The sequence below is a fragment of the Dermacentor albipictus genome, chromosome 8 (genome assembly GCF_038994185.2).
Source record: "Dermacentor albipictus isolate Rhodes 1998 colony chromosome 8, USDA_Dalb.pri_finalv2, whole genome shotgun sequence".
NCBI lineage: Eukaryota > Metazoa > Arthropoda > Arachnida > Ixodida > Ixodidae > Dermacentor > Dermacentor albipictus.
The window spans coordinates 19,201,155-19,223,869 of record NC_091828.1 but is presented as its reverse complement, the minus strand read 5'-3'; the positions used below and the strand labels follow the sequence as shown (position 1 = coordinate 19,223,869).

At 48.5% G+C, this 22,715-nt stretch overlaps 5 non-coding genes across 5 annotated transcripts; all 5 read right to left on the bottom strand.

Moving 5' to 3' along the window:
• Positions 1–3,469: 3,469 nt before the first annotated feature.
• On the bottom strand, positions 3,470–3,543 carry TRNAI-AAU (transfer RNA isoleucine (anticodon AAU)). The gene has a single exon. It is a non-coding gene; the product is annotated as a tRNA-Ile (tRNA).
• Positions 3,544–3,709: 166 nt separating this feature from the next.
• Positions 3,710–3,783, bottom strand: TRNAI-AAU (transfer RNA isoleucine (anticodon AAU)). The gene has a single exon. It is a non-coding gene; the product is annotated as a tRNA-Ile (tRNA).
• A 5,270-nt stretch (positions 3,784–9,053) lies between these two features.
• Positions 9,054–9,127, bottom strand: TRNAI-AAU (transfer RNA isoleucine (anticodon AAU)). Its single transcript has one exon. It is a non-coding gene; the product is annotated as a tRNA-Ile (tRNA).
• Positions 9,128–9,293: 166 nt separating this feature from the next.
• On the bottom strand, positions 9,294–9,367 carry TRNAI-AAU (transfer RNA isoleucine (anticodon AAU)). Its single transcript has one exon. It is a non-coding gene; the product is annotated as a tRNA-Ile (tRNA).
• A 166-nt stretch (positions 9,368–9,533) lies between these two features.
• TRNAI-AAU (transfer RNA isoleucine (anticodon AAU)) lies at positions 9,534–9,607 on the bottom strand. The gene has a single exon. It is a non-coding gene; the product is annotated as a tRNA-Ile (tRNA).
• Positions 9,608–22,715: the final 13,108 nt, after the last annotated feature.

Here is a 22,715-nt window from a genome sequence, read left to right as displayed (position 1 = left end):
GTCTTATAGAACTGAGTATGTCAATTTCTTCACTCAGCGTCCTATTAACTACCAGGCGTGTTACACACTGCGAGTACGCCATCTTTAATCCATCAAGAAACACAGTTCCAACTTGCACATGTTCTAACACGTTGAACAACACTTCATGGGAGACACGGTCAAAAGCTTTTTGTAAGTCTAATTGCATCATTGCTATTTGGTCTCCAAAGTCATCGCAAATCTCTAAGACACTTCTTACTACATGTATATTTGTCGTAATACTACGACCTTTTATGCCACATGTCTGGTGCGGTCCTACAATGTTTTGAACGACATTCTGCATTCTTTTGGCCAACACCTTCATGAAAATTTTGTAATCCGTATTCAAGAGGCTAATGGGGCGATATGACGTCACAGACTGAAGTTTGATGTCATCGTCTGATTTGGGGATTAAAACAATGTGCGCTTCAGTGAAAGACCGTGGTAGCTTCTTTTTATACCCCTCTTCGATAACTTCGAACAGCGCGCTGGCAATCTCTTCTTTAAACATTTTATAGAATTCTGCTCCGATTCCATCTGGGCCAGGTGTCTTTCCAGTGCTTAAGTCATCGATAGCTTTTTTAATCTCCTGTATACTGATAGGGGCCTCCAAACTTTTTTTAGTTTCGTCGTCAAGCTTGGGTACTAAGGAAAGGAAATCTTCACTAAATCCACTCGCCATCGGAATACGTTTTCCAAGCAAAGCGCGATAGTGGTCAACAAACGCGTTCATTATCTGACTTTTTTCTTTCGTCAGTCTGCCATTGTACATTATTTCCTTAACTTCTTTTCTTCGTGCATATTGCTTTTCATCACTTAGTGCCCGCTTTGTCGGCGTTTCGCCCATCCAAAGCTTTTCTGTTCTTGACCTAATAATAGCACCTCTGTACTTTTCTTTATCTAAAAGTTCCAGCTTGTTTTTGGTATTTTTGATTTCTTCAGTGAACGAGCCCGGTTTCACACTCTCTTCCTTTAATAGTGCTTGCAGTTGCGACTGCAATTTCTTCTCGTCTTGTTTCTTCTCAAAATTTAGGATAGTCGTACGTTCTATAGCACTCAATTTAACATCTTGTTTAAAACCTTCCCACCTCGTTTCCCAGTCGTCTTTTCCATCTTCATACAGCACCGTTAACGCTTCACTTACTTTTCTAGAAAATGTTTTATGTTTCATGATGCTATTATTTAATTTCCAAAGGTGCCAGTTGAACTTAGGCATTTTTTCCTTTGTCCCAAGCGTGAATTTTACCAAACAGTGGTCGCTGAAAGACACTGGTATAACAACATATTCGTCACAACACATCACAAGGTCAAGTGGGATGTAGGCTCTATCCAAACGCGCGTGACTTTGTCCCTGAAAATGTGTGAACTCAACCCCGCCATTAGACATGCAGAGGGCCACATCTTCTAGTCCATTCTCTGCAATCAATTCCGTCAATAACAGTGCGCTTTGATCGCGTAAATTTACACGTTTAGACCGGTCCTCAATCGCGCACACACAGTTGAAGTCACCAATTAATATAACATATTTACTACAATCAAGGAAACCACCAATCTCTTCAAAGAACGCTTTCCTTTCGTTGTCACGATTTGGGGCGTACAAGCAAATCACGCGCCATTCAAAATTCATTAACGACAAATCGCAAACCACGAAGCGCCCGTTCTCACTGCTTCTTATACTTGTTTCAACTGCACCCATCGATCTTTTTATAAAAATTGCACACCCTCCCGATAAGCCATCAGCATGTGACACACAAACATTATACGTTGCGCTGAAAGGCGCAACCATTCGATCAGTTTCGTCCTCCCTGTGTACTTTTGTTTCTTGCACGGCGATCACGTCTAAATCATGTTCCGCAAATAGCCTACTTAATTGGTATTGGCGTCTTCTAGACGAAAGCCCGCGCACATTTAGAGTGGCGAAACGAACTGCTCTCTCAAGTCTAACAGCCATCTTTATCTTTAAAAAAGGATGCGCTCACCAAACAGTCTGTGCCCCGATATTGGGGTACAACCCCGGTGCGTTAGCCGTGCTGTCAAGTGGGCGGCTTAGCCGCCCTCTTCTCCCCCTCCGTAACGTTTGGCTTTGGGGTGGGCCGCAGCCGGCGACTGGTGAACGCTTTCGTCGGCGGTTCACTGCTGTTGGCGTCCTTTGTCTCTGCACCGGCGTCGTCTCGTGGTCTCTTTCCAAGCGCACTGCCGTCTTCTGCTTCACGGCAATCCATGGCGTCCACTTCGTCACTCTTGTGGCGAACTCCCGCTGTCTCTTTATTTCCACTTGTGTTGTTGGCACCACCCTCGATGATTTCGGAGCCCTGTATCTTGGCTTTTGCGTCTGCTGTAATTTCTACCTGTACAGTGGCTGTCAAATTTTCCGCGGTAGTGTTTTCCGATGGCTTACTTCCTTTGGTGCTGGTGCCTTGTACTGCTGATGTTGTTGCAGAATGCAGACATTCTTCTGCTTCCGCTTCGTCCATGGTGAGCTCGGATTTCTCCGTGCTCAACGTGGCCATGGCAGCTGCCGCATACGTCCTCGAGCAGTTTTCTACGGTGTGTCCAAAGCGTTTGCAGACGTTGCACCGCGGAACGCGGCAGTCCTTTCTTATGTGGCCAATCTGTTGGCAGCGCAAGCACCTTGGCGCTCTTCCGGGCGCTACGACAAGGGCTAGCTCACCTCCGACGCGCAGCTGATGTGGTATATCATCCAACGTAACGTCAGCCTTCAGTCGCACCACAACTGTGCGTGTCATGGTGCTCTGTTGGCTGTAGCCGTCGAGGCGCCATTTATCCAATCCTATTTCCAAGACGGTCCCGTAGGGGTTCAGGGCGTTTCGCACGTCTTCTTCGCGTACATGGTAGAGCAGCCAGTGAAGCTTCAGACGGACGTCGCGGTGACTTGGATCTATTACCATGCATCTCCGACCCTTGACCGTCAATTCCGGTTCGGCCAAAAACTTCTTGGCGCCTTCAGCAGTCTTGCAGGTAACCGCCCACACATGATTCATTTGATATGCGCCGAGCGCAAGAACCTCGGTGGGCGGAACACGTTGAAACAGTGGCTCACGAAAATCTTCTGCGCGATATGGTCTGCCTTTTACATCAGCACGTAGAAAAACGGTATTTTGAACAACGTACCCAGTTGGCAGTGGGGGCAAAATGATTGCATAGTCCTGCGACATTTCGTTCCTGGTACCGCGGCTATGGTGGGCCGCTACATCCGCTCCGACGGAGCTCATATCAGCCACGTCCGTACACTACGGTGGCCGGAAGTCAACTAGCTAGCAGGCCGAGTGACAGCAACTGCGCGACCAACCAAACGACAAGGGCGAGTCATTTTCCGTGCGCGTAGGCGGTGATGGCGTAGAGAGAGGTATGCGTATTTGTATCACGTGAGAAAATAAAATGTGATAAATAAGGAGGGTAGCCATTGGGATATCCATAAAAACAAACATCGTGGCCCGCGCAGGGATCGAACCTACGACCTTCGCGTTATTAGCACGACGCTCTAACCGACTGAGCTAGCAGGCCGAGTGACAGCAACTGCGCGACCAACCAAACGACAAGGGCGAGTCATTTTCCGTGCGCGTAGGCGGTGATGGCGTAGAGAGAGGTATGCGTATTTGTATCACGTGAGAAAATAAAATGTGATAAATAAGGAGGGTAGCCATTGGGATATCCATAAAAAGAAACATCGTGGCCTGCGCAGGGATCGAACCTACGACCTTCGCGTTATTAGCACGACGCTCTAACCGACTGAGCTAGCAGGCCTTTTTTTTTCTTTATTGCCATTCTTTGACAACTGAAGCAGACATACAGATGGCGTAAGGATGGTATGTACAGTCAACCAAAAAAGTTTACGGACCACGGGGTCTCAGAAAATTCTAAATATACGAGCAGTCTTTAAAAGTAGCTAGTAAAACCGTATATCACAATGTTGTTCGCATATACCAGTAAAGGCTGGAAATGGGAATACCAGGCTGCATTTGGAGGCTGCGGAGATATTGCACTTTTTGTCAGGTGTCTTGGTCCGTAAACTTTTTTGGTCGACTGTACAGTGCTGTGGTGATATAACCGCCTGCCGTCATTTGGCAGGCGTGCATTGTTAGAACCGCTTTAGACAGACGAGTTCATCTAACAAGGTAGCCCATTCAGGCTTATCTAGCCGTGCATCGCAAGCCTCGCGCAAGAACAAAATACTTTCAGTAAAGTGCTCTCTAGCTGGGCGAATAACCAGTCTTTCATGCCTGACGTCCATGCGTGTTTTCCACAGGCTGTGTAGAATCAACGCCATAAGCATATAATAAGGAACATCACTTTCACTGCCAATTGGAAGGAAACGGATGCCGTACGGTGTGATAGGCAACTCCTTTTTTAGTGTACGTTGCAGAATGTCCCACAAGAAAAGTTCGTCCGAGCAGTCCAAAAATATGTGTTCGATCGTCTCTGGTTTTCTACACCTGCTGCAGTTGATCGACCATGCCACAAAGAGGCCTTTTTCTTGTAGCCAAGGTTTGACGGGAAGAGTTCCAGTATGCAATTGGAAGAAAAAAGTTTTAACCCCAGATCGCACTGGCATCCGTTTCACTCGCTTCAATACATCTGCACCTGTGCTCGGTGAATACATAGGTCGGTACAAAGGAACAGGCATACAAACGTCAACTAGGTCTTTATACAATTTTTTTCTTCCAACAATAGCAAGATAATCAAATGAAAAGCGAGCATGCAAGAATTCTACGGACCAAGCTACCTCCCGTAAAAATCCGCGGAGACTTGCGCCATTTGCCGTTCTTGAGGTTACGATCAATTGAGGTAATGCATTTCGTAAACGTAGTTGGCACACTGTTCGCAAGAAGGGATCCCTCTGATCTCGCAAAAAAAGAAATCTTGAGACAACTTGCCTCAAAAACAAATGCGCCAAACCAAGGCCTCCTGACTTCATGGACCGAAATAAATTAGTGCGGCTCGTTCTCTCCCATGTGGATCCCCATATAAAAACAGCGCATGCTCTGTGTATCTTTTGGATGGTCATTCTTGACATGCACAGTGCTTGCAGTACATACCAGATTTTTGCAAAAAGGAAAACATTGCATACGGTTGATCGCGCGAAAATCGATAAATTTCTACCTCCGAACTTTGTTGTTTTAACTTTAACTTGCTCTAGTTCTTCTTGCCAATAGTCTTTTGTATCATGATAATGTTGCAGAGGTACCCCAAGGTACCGCACAGGGGTCGTGGTCCACTGCATATTTTCAAAAAATTCTACTTTATCATTCCAATTACCATGCCAGATGCCCAATGACTTACTCCAGTTTATCGCACTTCCAGTGACCTTGCAGAATCTGTTCGCTACTTCTACTGCATTAGAGATGCTTTGCTTGTCTCGACAGAATATGGCGATATCGTCTGCGTACGCCAAGATTTCAACTTCTCTGGAGTCCATTGCAAATCCCCTTATGTTATTACTACTAATAACCTTTAAGCAGAATGGTTCAACGTACAATGCAAAAAGTAGAGACGATAATGCGCATCCTTGGCGGAGTGCTGACTTAACTTCTATCATAGCCGTAGGCTGTTTGTTAACTATTAGTTTCGTAGATACGCCAGCGTAGCACATTTTAACACCTTGCAAAAGAACAGAACCTATCTTGGCATGTTTTAAAACAAGAAAAAGGATTTCATGTGACACTCTATCAAATGCTTTTTCAAGATCAAGTTGCAACAGTGCTACCTTTTCTGAGAAGGCGTCGCAACTTTCCAATATTGTTCTCGCTACATGTATATTGGTGACAATGGATCGTCCTCTTATGCCACGTGTCTGGTGCGACTCTACTAATTGCTGTATCACATTTTGGAGTCTCCGTGCAAGAACCTTCGTGTATATTTTATAATCAGTGTTTATGAGACATATCGGGCGGTACGCCCCTGTCGACAGCAGTACATGAGGGTCCTCGGACTTCGGTATCAACACCGTGTGACTCTGACGAAAAGAAGGGGGCAGCACGCAGTTCTCATACGCTTCAGCAATTACATTATAAAGGGCAGTGGCTATGTCTTGCTTAAAAGCTTGGTAGAAAGCGGCGCTGAGACCGTCTGGCCCTGGCGTTTTTCCGGAACTTAGTGCGTCGATCGCCCATTTTATTTCTTCTAAAATAATCGGTTCTTCGAGCCTTTCCGTTACTTCCCTTTCAAGACTTGGCAATAGCGACATGAATTCAGTATCGAATCCTTCATCGCGAATGCGTTCTTGCCCTAGTAGTTCGCAGTAATGCTCATAAAAGGCCTGTCTTATTGTTTCTTTATCTCGTACCACCTCACTGCCGTATGTTACGGCTGTTATCTCGTTCCGCGAGGCATAAGCTCGTTCGTCCCCGAGTGAGCGCTTTGTCGGCCGTTCTCCGCGCCATAACTTATCTGCGCGTGCGCGTACGACCGCCCCTTTGTATCTTTCAGCTTCGACTCGTTCTAACTGGGATTTAATTTCTTTTATTTCCTTCGTATACTTTCCGGGACTGACATTCTCAACACTTAAATAAAGATGTAAATTATTTTGCATTTCTAATTCTTTTTTCTTTTCCTCTCGGCGCAAGGCACCAGACCTCTCTATGGCTAACATTTTAATGTCTTGTTTGAAATTCTCCCACGCTTCTGCATAACTTTTGCGTTCTGTCTCAAACCATTCGTGAAGGCTATCGTTAACACCCCTCACGAATAATTCATCTTCTAAGAGCTTAAAGTTAAATTTCCACAACTCCCAGTTAAAACCTGTCGGCTTTTTCGGACCGACGACAAAGTTGACTAAGCTGTGATCGGTAAAGGAAACATGATTCACTTCATATAGAAAACACAATGGTATTAGATCCGCTGTAACGTAGGCGCGATCCAACCTGGTATGACTATTTCGCTGATAGTGAGTGAATGGCGGCGTCTCTGCATTGGACATCACATCCCCAACATCCTCTAAATTGTATTTTTCTATCGCTGCGTTCAAAGACTGCACACTTGCATCACGAATAGGTGGGCTTCCAACTCTGTCTTTTACATTACAGACGCAATTGAAATCGCCCATCATCACAACAATTCGGTCACACTGCAAATGGTTTTCAACACTTTCAAAGAAATTCTTTCGGTCGTTCACCTTGTTAGGCGCATACAAGCAAATGACGCGCCACTTAATATCACAGAAACATAAATCACAAACAATAAGCCGGCCACTATCATCTGTGAACACATTTTCTACTGAGAGGCCTATAGCGCTTCTCAGAAAAAGCACACAGCCACCTGAAGTACCGCATGCGTGCGAAACACACACGTAAAAACGTGACGTAAATGAATGCAACATTTGATCCGTTCCTTCTTCACTATCGACTTTTGTTTCTTGTACACCGATTACGTCAAGATTCTTTTTCATGAGCAGGCGACAAAGCTGATATTGCTTGCCCCTTCCTGCAAGGCCTCGAACATTAATTGTACCAAATCGTAAGGCTGTGTCTAGAAGTATTTTAATGGTAATATGAGGAGGCGCGTGAGACTAAAGTCCTTCTTAAACAGACTACTGACACTGACTTCGTTCGAATGCAACGTCAGTCTTTACATTTTCCCCTCCCCCACCTCAGTACTCACACATACTGCGAACACTTGCTGGGGGCTCACGTCGGTCCCGACGCTGGCCCTTTCCTGCCAGTTGGGATATTAGGCATCGGCTTGAAGCTCGACCGACGGCCACTCGGTGTTTTCGCAAGTGGTTCCTCGTGGCTTGACCCACTTGATCCTTCACCCCTTTTCTCGTTAGCTTCGAGTGGGCGTTTTACCGGGCCCGCTCCTTTAAGGGGCTCCGTCGTGTCCATGAGACTCGGAGAGTGTCCGGGCGATTCCGCAGGCTCGTTGCTTGACTTGTTCTTGTCATTTTCCGCGTGGTGCTCTTTTTCTTTAGCTCGAGCGGGCTTCTCCTCTGTCCGCTTTCTTCGCTGGTTCACGGGTGTCTTCCTTTGGATCAGGACGTTACACCACGCCACCTTTCCCAGCCGTCTCTTCAGCATCAAATGCGTCCACTGTGTGCTCCTGGATGACTTCATCACTTTTGGATGGTCCCGCCACATTCGCGTACGTTCGCACGCACGAGCTTTCGTCGTGCCCGAAGCGCCGACACAAAGCACAGCGCGGTACGCGACACTCTCGCCTGATTTGACCTGTGTGGTTACACCTCAGGCAGAGCGGGGCACGCCCAGGCGCAACCAGCAGTGTCATGATGCCGGCGACCCGAAGTTGATGCGGGAGGTCGTCTATGGTAATTCCTGGTTTCAGCTTCATCGGTACGATGCGGGTTGACGAACCATTATCGGTGATGCCTTGCACGCGCCAGCGTTCCTTGAAGACCTCCGTAACTTTCCCAAAAGGCGTGAGCGCGGCGCGGACGTCCTCACCTTGCACGTTGTGAAGGAGCCAGTAGAGCTTAAGCCGCACATCCTGGCTGGCTGGGTTAACCACCAGGCAGCGACGCTCCTTAACCGTAATGTCTCCGAGGGCCAGCATTTTCTTCATAGCATCTGGGCTTCTGAAAGTAACCGCCCACACGTGGTTCATCTGGAAAGCCCCCAAGGCGTCAACCTCGGGAAGCAGACCCAGACGAACCAGCGTGTCTCGAAAATTTTGAACTCGGTAGGGCCTTGCCTTTACGTCTCCGTGAAGAAAAATCGTGTTGGCCACGCATGATCCTGTAGGCAGAGGCGGCAAAATAACTTGGTAGTCCTGGCTATCCATAGCAGCATTCCTGTTACCGCGGCTCTTCTGAGCCGCAAACACCGCCCCAACGGAGCAAGGCATTCTGCGTCCGCACCGAACGGTAGCCGGAAGTAGAATACTGAGCTAGCAGGCCGAGTGACAGCAACGGCGCGGCCAACCAAACGACAAGGGCGAGTCATTTTCCGTGTGCGTAGGCGGTGATGGCGTAGAGAGAGCTATGCGTATTTGTATCACGTGAGAACATAAAATGTGATAAATAAGGAGGGTAGCCATTGGGATATCCATAAAAAGAAACATCGTGGCCAGCGCAGGGATCGAACCTATGACCTTCCCGTTATTAGCACGACGCTCTAACCGACTGAGCTAGCAGGCCGAGTGACAGCAACGGCGCGGCCAACCAAACGACAAGGGCGAGTCATTTTCCTTGTGCGTAGGCGGTGATGGCGTAGAGAGAGGTATGCGTATTTGTATCACGTGAGAAAATAAAACGTGAAAAATAAGGAGGGTAGCCAATGAGATATGCATAAAAAGAAACATCGTGGCCTGCACAGGGATCGAACCTATGACCTTCCCGTTATTAGCACGACGCTCTAACCGACTGAGCTAGCAGGCCGAGTGACAGCAACGGCGCGGCCAACCAAACGACAAGGGCGAGTCATTTTCCGTGTGCGTAGGCGGTGATGGCGTAGAGAGAGCTATGCGTATTTGTATCACGTGAGAACATAAAATGTGATAAATAAGGAGGGTAGCCATTGGGATATCCATAAAAAGAAACATCGTGGCCAGCGCAGGGATCGAACCTACGACCTTCGCGTTATTAGCACGACGCTCTAACCGACTGAGCTAGCAGGCCGAGTTCTTTTTTATTTTTATTACCTTTCTCAGGAATGAAACAAAGCGATACAATCACAAATGCACACTACATAAGGTAATTAAAAACGCTTGCCCGCTTTGGGTAAGCGTGGGTATTTAAAATCGCTTCAGGTTTACAAGAGCACCTAATACAGGTATCCATGCTGGTGGATCAATCTGTGCTTCATACATCTCACGAATAAACGCAATACTTTCTTTGAAGTACTCTCTGGCTGGTTGGGCGTTCATATCTGCATGATACACTGCCATTCTCGTTTTCCAGATGCTGTGAAGACATAAAGCCATAAACATGTCATGCGGCACCCCTTCATCATTATCGGTTGGGCGGAAGCGGATGCCATATGGGGTATTCGGTAACTCTTTTTTTAAAGTACGTTTCGGTATGTCCCATAAGAAGGTGGCATCTATGCAATCAACAAAAATATGGTCAATAGTTTCTGGTTGCTTGCACAATAAGCAGTTTATCGTCCAAGGCACGAAGATACCCTTCTGCTCTAACCACGGTTTAACGGGCAGAGTTCCGGCGTGCAAGTAAAAGAAGAACGTTTTCACCGTGGACCGTACTGGCATCCGCTTCACCCTTTTCAGTACGTGTTTGCCTGCTCCTGTTGACAACATGGTGCGATACAGTGGTTCTGGCATACACACATCAACAACATCTTTGTACAGTTTCTTTCGTGTGACATTGCTTGGATACTGTAATGAGAACCATGCTGCGAGGAACTCGTAAGACCAGACGACTTCTCGCAGGAAGCCTAGTACTTTCGGCCCATCAACGCGATCAGACGACACAATAAACGCTGGCATAACGTCACACAATCGCATTTGAATCACAGTACCTAGGAAAGCATTGCTTTGCTCTCGCATAAAGGGAAATCTGGACACTACCTGTTTTAGAAACAAATGCGCCAAGCCCAGTCCGCCACTTTTCACTGACTGGAATAAATTTGTACGGCTTGTACGTTCCCAAGTTGATCCCCATACATACACTGCTAGCACTCTCTGGAGTCTTTGAATGCTTGCTCTCGTCGCACACAGTACTTGCAGAACGTACCAAATCTTGGCTACAAGAAAAAGGTTACATACTCTTGACCTTGCAAATATAGATAAGTCTCTCCCACCAAATTTGGTCGATTTTTCTTTTATTTGTCCCGCTTCATTTCTCCAATAATCACTAGTGTATTTGTAGTGATTTAAAGGCACCCCGAGGTATTTCGTTGGCGAAATTGTCCACTGCATGCTTTCAAAGACGTCCGGGGTATCGTCCCGACCCCCATGCCAAAAGCCCACAGATTTGCTCCAGTTGATAACGCTCCCGGTCACTTTACAAAAACTCTTCGCCACACTGATGGCATTCCTGACACTTTCTTGGTCAGAACAGAAAACTGCAATATCGTCAGCGTACGTAAGTAGCTTAACCTCGCTTGTGCTCAACCTAAAACCTTTTATTGCACTCGATGACATGATTTTCAAACAAAAAGGCTCCAGGTACAGCGCGAACAGTAAAGGAGACAAAGGGCATCCTTGCCTAACAGAGGACTTTATCTGGAAACTGGCAGTTTGTATTTATTAATTTTAATCCTACTAGAAATGTCTGCGTAACACATTTCTATACCTTCTGATAGGACCTTCGCGACATTGATGTGCTCTATAATGTTGAAAAGGACCTAATGCACAACTCTGTCGAATGCCTTCTCTAAATCCAGTTGTACCATGGCGACCTTCCCGCAGTACGCATCACAGCATTCCAGGACGGTTCTAGCCACGTGTATGTTTGTTACAATGGACCTTCCTTTTATGCCGCAAGTCTGATGCGGCCCCACAAGCCTGGTTATAACACTTTGCAGTCTCCTACCCAAAACTTTAGCGAAGATCTTGTAGTCCGTGTTCGTTAGGGTTATCGGTCGATACGCTCGTACAGAGAGCAAGGCAGCTGGATCCTCTGTTTTTGGAAAAAGTACAACATGGCTCTGCCTGAAAGAAGGAGGCAACTTCTTTGTTCTGTACGCCTCCTTTATTATGTTATGCAGGACAACTGCTATCTCCGTTTTAAAAGCCTTGTAGAATTCTGAGCCAAAACCATCAGGGCCTGGCGATTTCCCTGCACTCAATTCGTCGATTGCCCCCTCAATTTCTCCAACGCTGATTGGTGCTTCGAGATTCGTTTTAACTTCTGCTTCAAGTTTTGGCATGTGTCTCAAGAAATCGCTTTGAAAACGTTCCACAATCTGTGGTTCGTGGCCTACTAAATCCCGATAATAATCAACAAATGTGCGACGTATCAGTTCCTCGTCTTGCACAACTTCATCTCTGTACATTATCGCTTTTATTTCGTTGCGCGACGCATAGCTTTTTTCATCTAATAGAGCGCGTTTGGTCGGGGTTTCACCCATATACATCTTTTCCGCACGCGCTCGTACAACTGCGCCCCTGTACTTTTCTCTATTAACAAATTCTAGTTTGTTTTTAATTTCTTTTATTTCTCTGGCAAAGTTACCCGGGGCTGTAGCTTCTGCATTCAAATAAAAATCAAGCTGGCTTTGGAGCTCAGTTTCTTCTTTGTTTTGCTTCCTCCGCAATGCCCCGGCTCTTTCGATGGCTGAGATTTTTGCGTTTTCCTTAAAATGTTCCCATGCCTCCGCATAACACTCCGGTTCATTTGCCAGTAAGTCTCCAATTTTTTCTTTTGTTTCCTTCATATATACCTCATCATTAAGAAGTTTAACATTGCATTTCCACAGCTGCCAGTTAAATTTCGCCGGTTTCCTCGGACCTAGCGCACACACACCCAAACTATGGTCGCTAAAGAAAACGTTTTTAATGTCATACTTATTGCAGACGGGTGCCAAATCTGCCGAAACATAAATACGATCTAATCTAGCGTGGCTGTGCCCCTGGTAGTGGGTAAACCGAGGCAATGTGCCATTTCACAGGAAGCACCCTACATCTTCTAACAGGTGACCTTCAGTCAACGCATTTAGTACTGACACACTCGCATCTCGTATCGGTGCATCTCTTGTCCTGTCTTCTACTCTGGATACGCAATTAAAGTCCCCCATCATTATAATTGCCCTGTCACAATTCACATAATGTTTAACACTTTCGAAAAACAATCGGCGCTCACTTGATGCATTTGGGGCATGTAAACAAACTATTCGGAACTTCTGGGCTTGCAACGTTATGTCACATACAATAAGTCGTCCAGTGTCACACGCGTACACACTATCAACAGATATGCCTGTGGTGTGCTTCAGGAACAGCGCACAACCACCGGCTGTACCTACTGCATGCGCAACGCATACATTGTAGTACGCCCTAAAAGGTTCAACCATGCGGTTTGTTCCTTCCTGACTTTCGATCTTCGTTTCCTGTATGGCAATTACGTCCTATTCATTTTCCATAAAAAGTCGACTCAGCTGGTATTGCTTTCTCCGTGTCGACAGGCCCCGCACGTTAAGAGTGCCTACATAAAGAGGCGTTTGGAGAGTAACAGCCATTTTTTTAATAAACACAAACCGCATAGTCCGCACAAACCGCATCCTTGCTTATCACAAGACGGCAAAACACTCACATTTTTTTAGAAAATCCCAGTCGTTCCAGCCATTTTGATTAGAATTTAGACCTCGCCGTGACGACGTCAACGCACTGTCTTTCCGGTCCCTTCCGCTGATAGTGTCCGGTTGGAAAAAATGGCTGTGGCTTAGGTAAGGTTAAGCCCAGGATGCGAAGCATACTAGCCTTTATTTTAGTTGTTGAACCACTGTTTAGCCTGGTGAACTGCTGTTGCCTGGCTATATTTGGTTCGGCTAGACGAAGAAACAACTCATGCATTACTGCTTCGCCTTCAAGAGTGGAACGCGACAGCGTTCCCGTCGACCCGCCAAGGGGTGTAAGACAATGGGCTACAGGGCAGCGACTACGCACCCCGCATTGGACGCGGTGAGCGTCGAGCAAAGCAGCGTTCGGCGCGGCAACGAAATGTGCGCATGAGCAAGAGACGCACGCCTTAGAAACAGCTCGTTTCTAAGGCAACACCGCATTCACTAGAGGCGCTTTTGTACCGCTTTGAAGCATCGTACTCGTGGCTCAGTGGTAGCGTCTCCGTCCCACACTCCGGAGACCCTGGTTCGATTCCCACCCAGCCCGTCTTGCAAGAGTTGAGCCAAAGCCACTTCTCCTCTGTCGTGACGTCACGGTGTCACGTGGTTTCAAGGCGACACCGCCGCGCCTGAGGAGCTGGGTTGAGCTCCCGTAATATGCTTCGCATAAAAAGAAGGCTCGACACCTTGTCACGTCGCCGGCGGGGCCGGCGGTTTCCGCTCGGGCCGTGCCTCGAGCGGTATTTTCGGTGCGGGTTTAAATGTAGTCCTTCGATGAGGTGTCGTTTTCACAGGCGGCTCATCCGTTGCATTCTGGTCGGGCTTGTGCCCTTCTTTGCCATTCTCATGGAGTCGTTTTGGTGCAGGGCTGCTGGTACTTGCCATAATGACGTCTCTAGTCTCAGGGCTTTGCTCGACGCTCGCGCCAGGTGCAATGTGTTGGCTCGTTGGAGCGCCCATCGCCAGTGTCTCTACAGCCTCTGTTGAAGCGATGGTTGTGTCTTCCGCAATAATGACTGCAGCCTTTTGCTTCACATGTGACACGTTTGCTGCACCAATAGTTCGCGAGCTCTCTGCCTCGGGGGTAGTTTCGGCCGCGTCTGCATCGTCCATTAGATGTCACGTCGACAGTTCATCGCTTGCTTTGACTCCGGCCACGTTTGCGTAGGTTCGCACGCAGACGCTTTCATCGTGGCCATATCGCCGACATTTGGCACAACGCGGTACCCGGCAGTCACGCCTGATATGACCTGTGGCATGACACCTCAAGCATAGCGGTGGGCGTCCAGGCGCAACGAGTAGAGCCATGAATCCTGCAACCCGCAACTGATGGGGTAGATCTTCTAGAGTTACACCAGGCTTGAGCATTAGACCAACCGTGCGCGTAGACGAGCCTTTGTCAGCTATTCCGTGCACTCGCCAGCGCTCCTTGTAGATATCGCTTCTTCGTCCGTAGCGCGCACTTTTTCGTCCGGAACATTATGTAGCACCGAGTAAAGCTTGATGCGCACTTCTTGATTTTCAGGGTCAACCACAAGGCACCGTTTCTCCTTGACCAGAACTTCCCCAATTTCTACCATCTTCTGCGTAGCTTCTGCACTTTTAAAAGTGACGGCCCAAACATGGTTCATCTGGAACGCCCCCAAAGCTATCACTTCAGGAAGCACTCCGAGATGAACCAACGTGTCCCGAAAGTCTTCTACACGGTAAGGCCTGGCTTTCAAATCCCCGTGTAGAAAAACAGTATTCGCTACAGACGCACCTGTTGGCAGCGACGGCAGAATAACTTGATAGTCCAGGGCTTCATCAGCAAAACACCTGTTGCCGCGGCCCGACTGGGCCGCTGATACCGCTCCGGCGGAGGACATTCCACACGCGTCCGTTTGCTATCACGGCCGGAAGTAGAATCCTCAAGCTAGCAAGCTTTTTTTTTCTTTATTGCCTGCTTTCTTTTACAAGTCGTGGAAACAGAGAAACATGAATGATAATAGGAAACACTTGGACCAAGCCTTGATCCGGTGTGTTCACATTAAAATTTCTTCAAGTTAGACAATTCGTCCAAGAGAGGTATCCAGTCAGGAGGCCCTGGTTGCGCTTTGTACAGTTCGCGTATATAATCCATGTTTACAATGAAATTTTCCCTGGCAGGACGTGCGTGAAGGTCGGCATTGCGGACCGCCATTCTAGTCTGCCAGATGCTGTGGAGTGCTATCAGCATGAACATGTCGTACGGGACGCCGTCTTCATTGTCCACACTCCGAAAACGAATGCCATAACTCGTGATGGGTAGGTCCTTCTTCAATGTGCGCTGCAGAATGTCCCAATGGAAAACGGCGTCCCAGCAGTAAAAAAATACGTGTTCTACCGTTTCGGGCGTCTTACAAAGTAGACAGTTTGTCGTCCATGGAACGTAGAGTCCCTTATCAGCTAACCATTGCTTTACTGGAAGCGTCCCAGAATGAAGTTTAAAGAAGAAAGTTTTTGTTCCCGGTTTTACGTTCATCTTTTTAACCCTTAGCACGTCCTGTCCGGATCCAACATTGAATAAAGTTCTGTACCACGGTGTTGGCAACAAACAGTCGACAAGGTCTTTGTAAAGTGTTTTCCGTTTTACAGAGGACAACTACTCTAGTGAAAAGCAAACTTTCAGAAATTGAAAAGAATGCACTACTTTATTCAAGAATCCAGTCACATAATGGTACATATTGTTTTTCGATGACACAACAAATTCTGGAACGTGTGAACACAGCCTTAATTTTATTACAGTTTGTAAAAAGCCATTTTTTGGTCACGGAGAAAAATAAAACGAGACACAACTTGGCTGATAAATAAATTACACAAACCCAATCCACCGTTTAGGACCGGTAAGAATAAATTTGAGCGACTTGTTCGTTCCCTGGACGATCTCCGCACAAACACGGCGAAAATACTTTGACATTTCTGCACATTCACCCGCGACATACAAAGGACATGGAACACCTACCATATTTGGCTATTAAAAACAGGTTGCATAATACGCCCGTGCAAAAATATAGAGCTCCCGCCCACCCCAGGTGTTTGTTTTTTGCCTGATTGTTTCTGCTTCCTCCTTCCAGTACTCGTTGTTGTCACGATAAACCTCGAGTGGCACCCCTAGGTACTTCAGCGGGCGGGTTTCCCATCTTACATTTACGTATACATCAGACTTCATATCCCAATTACCATACCAAAAGGCAGTTGTTTTATCCCAGTTAATCATGCTACCTGTCATGGAACAAAATTGTTTGGCTGTATGAACAACTTTACGTATGATCTGCCTATCTTGACAGAGTACATATGGAATTACAACCAGTTTTTTCTTCTGCCTGCCGACAAGAAGAAAAAACTGGTTGTAATTCCATATGTACATAAACTATCACATAATCTCAGGAATGTAGCAGGCAGATTTGATATAAAGGTTGTTTTTTCAGCCCCTAACAAGTTGATCAAAATTTGTGGTAAGATCGATAGGAAATTGGCCCAGGCTGCCTCCACTCATGCTGGGAAAGGCTGTACTGTTAAGCATACTTCCCCGTTTGTGCACTGTAGAATGGGAGTTGTTTACGAACTTCCATTTTCCTGCGGTCACGTATACATCGGTCAAACAGGTCGCTGTCTCAATATTAGATTATCTGAACATAGGCGCTCACTAACGGGTAATGCCTACTCGCATGTCGCGCGGCATTGCTCTGAGCATGGGTGCACTCCAATATATAGACACCACAATACTTTCCACGCACAAAAATCAGACTACGAGGGAGATTATTGAGGCCTTCTATATAAGAAAAAAGGGTCGCGTTGTGTAAGCATGCCATCGATAAACTTGCATGATAGTGAATTTGAATTTTTAAGCCGCTTCATAACGTAGCATTAGATTAAATGGTTTTGCGTGTTTTTTGCCTGCGCACTGATAATAACGCCATGGACGGGAGAGCACGTGGCTATGGGTTGTGTACGTAAGTGTATGTATGCCTTCTAATAAAGTTAGTTGTGAGTTCAGCGCTGTCCTGTGTGTTCCTGCGTTCTGTTATCGTCTTTTGGCGCTGCCCCTTCAAGATGTTCATCCATTAGATCGTTCAAAGCGGACAAATTCGATATGTCGATTTATATCTTACGCGAATTCGTTACGTTATTACAAGGGTTCTGCAAAAGCTCTATTTCCTTATTACTAATTTTCATTTGAGATGCATGTGTAATATATTAATTTTGTCCGCTTTAGATGTGCTGTAGGATGCAATGCACAGAATTGCGATATCAATTTTCATTGCCGAAAGACAGCTGTAAATTTGATGGTTCAGTTTTCCAATTATTTGCGATTTTTGCCAATTTCCAATAAACAAATGATGACCTAAATCAAAAATTCGAAACCAACACTCACAAGGTTTTACGTTTTTCTTTAAAGTGCAACAAACCTTGTCAAATTTGGTGCAGTGGTTGCCGAGAAAAACGGATTCCCCTTTTACACATATTTAGATAGAATCGCCCGAGCTAAAGCTTCCTCATTTGGACTACTTTCTCCACTATCGTGTCCGCGTGTAGAACAAAATCCCGAAGAATGTACAATGCCGGACTGACCCGCTGCGCCGGTGAAGCAAGCGTTAAGCACTCCCCATAGGTGGAGCGATGCCGAAGTTAGTGCAAAACCGACCCAACCCGCGGCGGAGGTGGAGCTGGCGTTAAGCGCTCCCCATAGGTGGGCCGATCCGGAAGATAGTGAAATACCGACACGACCCGCGGCGGAGGTGAAGCAGGCGTTAAGCACTCCCCATAGGTGGGCCGATCCGGAAGATAGTGAAATACCGACACGACCCGCGGCGGAGGTGAAGCTGGCGTTAAGCGGTCCCCATAGGTGGGCCGATCCGGAAGATAGTGAAATACCGACACGACCCGCAGCGGAGGTGAAGTAGGCGTTAAGCGCTCCCCATAGGTGGGCCGATCCGGAAGATAGTGAAATACCGACACGACCCGCGGCGGAGGTGAAGCTGGCGTTAAGCGCTCCCCATAGGTGGGCCGATGCGGAAGCTGGTGAAATACCAACACGACCCGCGGCGGAGGTGAAGCTGGCGTTAAGCGCTCCCCATAGGTGGGCCGATCCGGAAGATGGTGAAATACCGACACGACCCGCAGCGGAGGTGAAGCAGGCGTTAAGCGCTCCCCACAGGTGGGCCGATCCGGAAGACAGTGAAATACCGACACGACCCGCGGCGGAGGTGAAGCAGGCGTTAAGCGCTCCCCATAGGTGGGCCGATCCGGAAGATATTGAAATACCGACACGACCCGCGGCGGAGGTGAAGCTGGCGTTAAGCGCTCCCCATAGGTGGGCCGATCCGGAAGCTGGTGAAATACCGACACGACCCGCGGCGGAGGTGAAGCTGGCATTAAGCGCTCCCCATAGGTGGGCCGATTCGGAAGATGGTGAAATATCGACACGACCCGCGGCGGAGGTGAAGCTGGCGTTAAGCGCTCCCCATAGGTGGGCCGAGCCGGAAGATAGTGAAATACCGACACGACCCGCGGCGGAGGTGAAGCAGGCGTTAAGCGCTACCCATAGGTAGGCCGATCCGGAAGATAGTGAAATACCGACATGACCCCCGGCGGAGGTGAAGCAGGCGTTAAGCGCTCTCCATAGGTGGGCCGATCCGGAAGATAGTGAAATACCGACCCCGACCCGAGCCGACCCGCGGCGGAGGTGAAGCAGGCGTTAAGCGCGCCCCATAGGTGGGCCGACCCGGAAGAGAGTAAAATACCGACACGACCCGCGGCGGAGGTGAAGCAGGCGTTAAGCGCTACCCATAGGTAGGCCGATCCGGAAGATAGTGAAATACCGACACGACCCGCGGCGGAGGTGAAGCAGGCGTTAAGCGCGCCCCATAGGTGAGCCGACCCGGAAGAGAGTAAAATACCGACACGACCCGCGGCGGAGGTGAAGCAGGCGTTAAGCGCTACCCATAGGTAGGCCGATCCGGAAGATATTGAAATACCGACACGACCCGCGGCGGAGGTGAAGCAGGCGTTAAGCGCTACCCATAGGTAGGCCGATCCGGAAGATAGTGAAATACCGACACGACCCGCGGCGGAGGTGAAGCTGGCATTAAGCGCTCCCCATAGGTGGGCCGATGCGGAAGCTGGTGAAATACCAACACGACCCGCGGCGGAGGTGAAGCTGGCGTTAAGCGCTCCCCATAGGTGGGCCGATCCGGAAGATGGTGAAATACCGACACGACCCGCAGCGGAGGTGAAGCAGGCGTTAAGCGCTCCCCACAGGTGGGCCGATCCGGAAGACAGTGAAATACCGACACGACCCGCGGCGGAGGTGAAGCAGGCGTTAAGCGCTCCCCATAGGTGGGCCGATTCGGAAGATATTGAAATACCGACACGACCCGCGGCGGAGGTGAAGCTGGCGTTAAGCGCTCCCCATAGGTGGGCCGATCCGGAAGCTGGTGAAATACCGACACGACCCGCGGCGGAGGTGAAGCTGGCATTAAGCGCTCCCCATAGGTGGGCCGATCCGGAAGATGGTGAAATATCGACACGACCCGCGGCGGAGGTGAAGCTGGCGTTAAGCGCTCCCCATAGGTGGGCCGAGCCGGAAGATAGTGAAATACCGACACGACCCGCGGCGGAGGTGAAGCAGGCGTTAAGCGCTCCCCATAGGTGGGCCGATCCGGAAGATAGTGAAATACCCACCCCTACCCGAGCCGACCCGCGGCGGCGCTGAAGCAGGCGTTAAGCGCTCCCCATAGGTGGGCCGATCCGGAAGATAGTGAAATACCGACACGACCCGCGGCGGAGGTGAAGCAGGCGTCAAGCGCTCCCCATAGGTGGGCCGATCCGGAAGATAGTGAAATACCGACACGACCCCCGGCGGAGGTGAAGCAGGCGTTAAGCGCTCTCCATAGGTGGGCCGATCCGGAAGATAGTGAAATACCGACCCCGACCCGAGCCGACCCGCGGCGGAGGTGAAGCAGGCGTTAAGCGCGCCCCATAGGTGGGCCGACCCGGAAGAGAGTAAAATACCGACACGACCCGCGGCGGAGGTGAAGCAGCCGTTAAGCGCTCCCCATAGGTGGGCCGATCCGGAAGATAGTGAAATACGGACCCCGACCCGAGCCGACCCGCGGCGCCGGTGCAGCAGGCGTTAAGCACTCTGCATGCGTGGGCCGATACCGAAGATAGTGCAAAATCGACCCGACCCGCGACTGCGGTGAAGCAGGCTTTAAGCACTCCCCACACGTGAGCCGATCCCGAATATAGTTCAATGGCGGGCCGACCCGCGGCGGCGGTGCAGTTCGCCATTAAGGGGCCCACATACACAGCTTTGCTGGTCATCCTTCTTCACAGAGTGGAAGGGCACTGAGATTTTTTCTTATCCGCGTTTGTCCTGCATGCGTCTGCGATCAAAACAAGAAGCAGATATGCATGGAAAATCTAAGGTGGCAGCGGCAGGTGGTAGCTCAGAAGTTAGCATGCCCAGCCCCTGCACGTACTTATAACTGAATTGACATGGGTTCGTGGTAATGATAGCGTCCAAAGCTCTCCTTTTTCTGCGCGCTATAGAGATAGTGAAACTAACGATGTGGTTAGAATGCCGAGCCACTCAATGCAAATTGCAGCAGTTAAGAGTGGTGGAATCCCGTTGGGGCTGATTGTGAAGAAAGCTTCCTTTCTATGTCCGCTCTAGCGGTGGTAAAGCTAAAACGCACCCCATAATTTAGCTTGGCACACCCCCATATCACCCCCGAATTCAAATTGGCCGACCCTGAGATTGCCCCCACACTTAGGTAGGACCAACCTGATATCACCCCCAAATTCATATTGACCCGCCTCCACAAACCATCAAATTTATATTGGCCCCTCCAATGCCACCTGCTAATCTAGGTTGGCCCACCCCCATATCAGCCCCAAACTAACGCTGGCCCACCCTGCGATCACCTCAAATTTAGGATGGCCCACCGCTAATCACCCCCAACATGTCCACCCATATATCACTAGTGCCCCAATGCAGCTTGGCCCAGCCGCACATCATCCCCATGGTTAGGTTGGCCTATCCCCATGGCATCCCCAAGTTTAGGTTGGCCCACCCCCGTATCATCCCCATATCCAGGTTGGCCCACCCCCATATCAGCCCCAAATTTAGCCTGGCCCACCCTTTTATTACCTCGAAATTAGGATGGCCCACCGTAAATCACTCCAAAATTTAGGTTAGCCCACCCCCATATCATGCATCATGATGACCAGGAAGTCGAAAGCTTCTATGAAGACGTGGAATCGGCGTTGGGTAGAGTAAAAACTAAATACGCTATACTAATGGGCGACTTTAATGCCAAGGTAGGGAAGAAGCAGGCTGGAGACAAGGCAGTGGGCGAATATGGCATAGGCACTAGGAATAGCAGGGGAGAGTTATTAGTAGAGTTTCCGGAACAGAATAATGTGAGGATAATGAATACCTTCTTCCGCAAGCGGGATAGCCGAAAGTGGACGTGGAGGAGCCCAAACGGCGAGACTAGAAATGAAATAGACCTCATACTCTGCGCTAACCCTGGCATCATACAAGATGTGGATGTGCTCGGCAAGGTGCGCTGCAGTGACCACAGGATGGTAAGAACTCGAATTAGCCTAGACCTGAGGAGGGAACGGAAGAAACTGGTATATAAGAAGCCGATTAATGAGTTAGCGGTAAGAGGGAAAATAGAGGAATTCCAGATCAAGCTACAGAACAGGTATTCAGCTTTAACTCAGGAAGAGGACCTTAGTGTTGAAGCAGTGAACGACAATCTTGTGGGCATCATTAAGGAGTGTGCAATGGAAGTCGGTGGTAACTCCGTTAGGCAGGATACCAGCAAACTATCGCAGGAGACGAAAGATCTGATCAAGAAACGCCAATGTATGAAAGCATCTAACCCTACAGCTAGAATAGAACTGGCAGAACTTTCGAAGGTAATCAACAAGCGTAAGCCAGCTGACATGAGGAAGTATAATATGGATAGAATTGAACATGCTCTCAGGAACGGAGGAAGCCTAAAAACAGTGAAGAAAAAACTAGGAATTGGCAAGAATCAGATGTATGCGTTAAGAGACAACGCCGGCAATATCATTACTAATATGGATGAGATAGTTCAAGTGGCTGAGGAGTTCTATAGAGATTTATACAGTACCAGTGGCACCCACGACGATAATGGAAGAGAAAATAGTCTAGAGGAATTCGAAATCCCGAAGGTAACGCCGGAAGAAGTAAAGAAAGCCTTAGGAGCTATGCAAAGGGGGAAGGCAGCTGGGGAGGATCAGGTAACAGCAGATTTGTTGAAGGATGGTGGTCAGATTGTTCTAGAGAAACTGGCCACCCTGTATACGCAATGCCTCATGACCTCGAGCGTACCGGAATCTTGGAAGAACGCTAACATAATCCTAATCCATAAGAAAGGGGACGCCAAAGACATGAAAAATTATAAACCGATCAGCTTACTGTCCGTT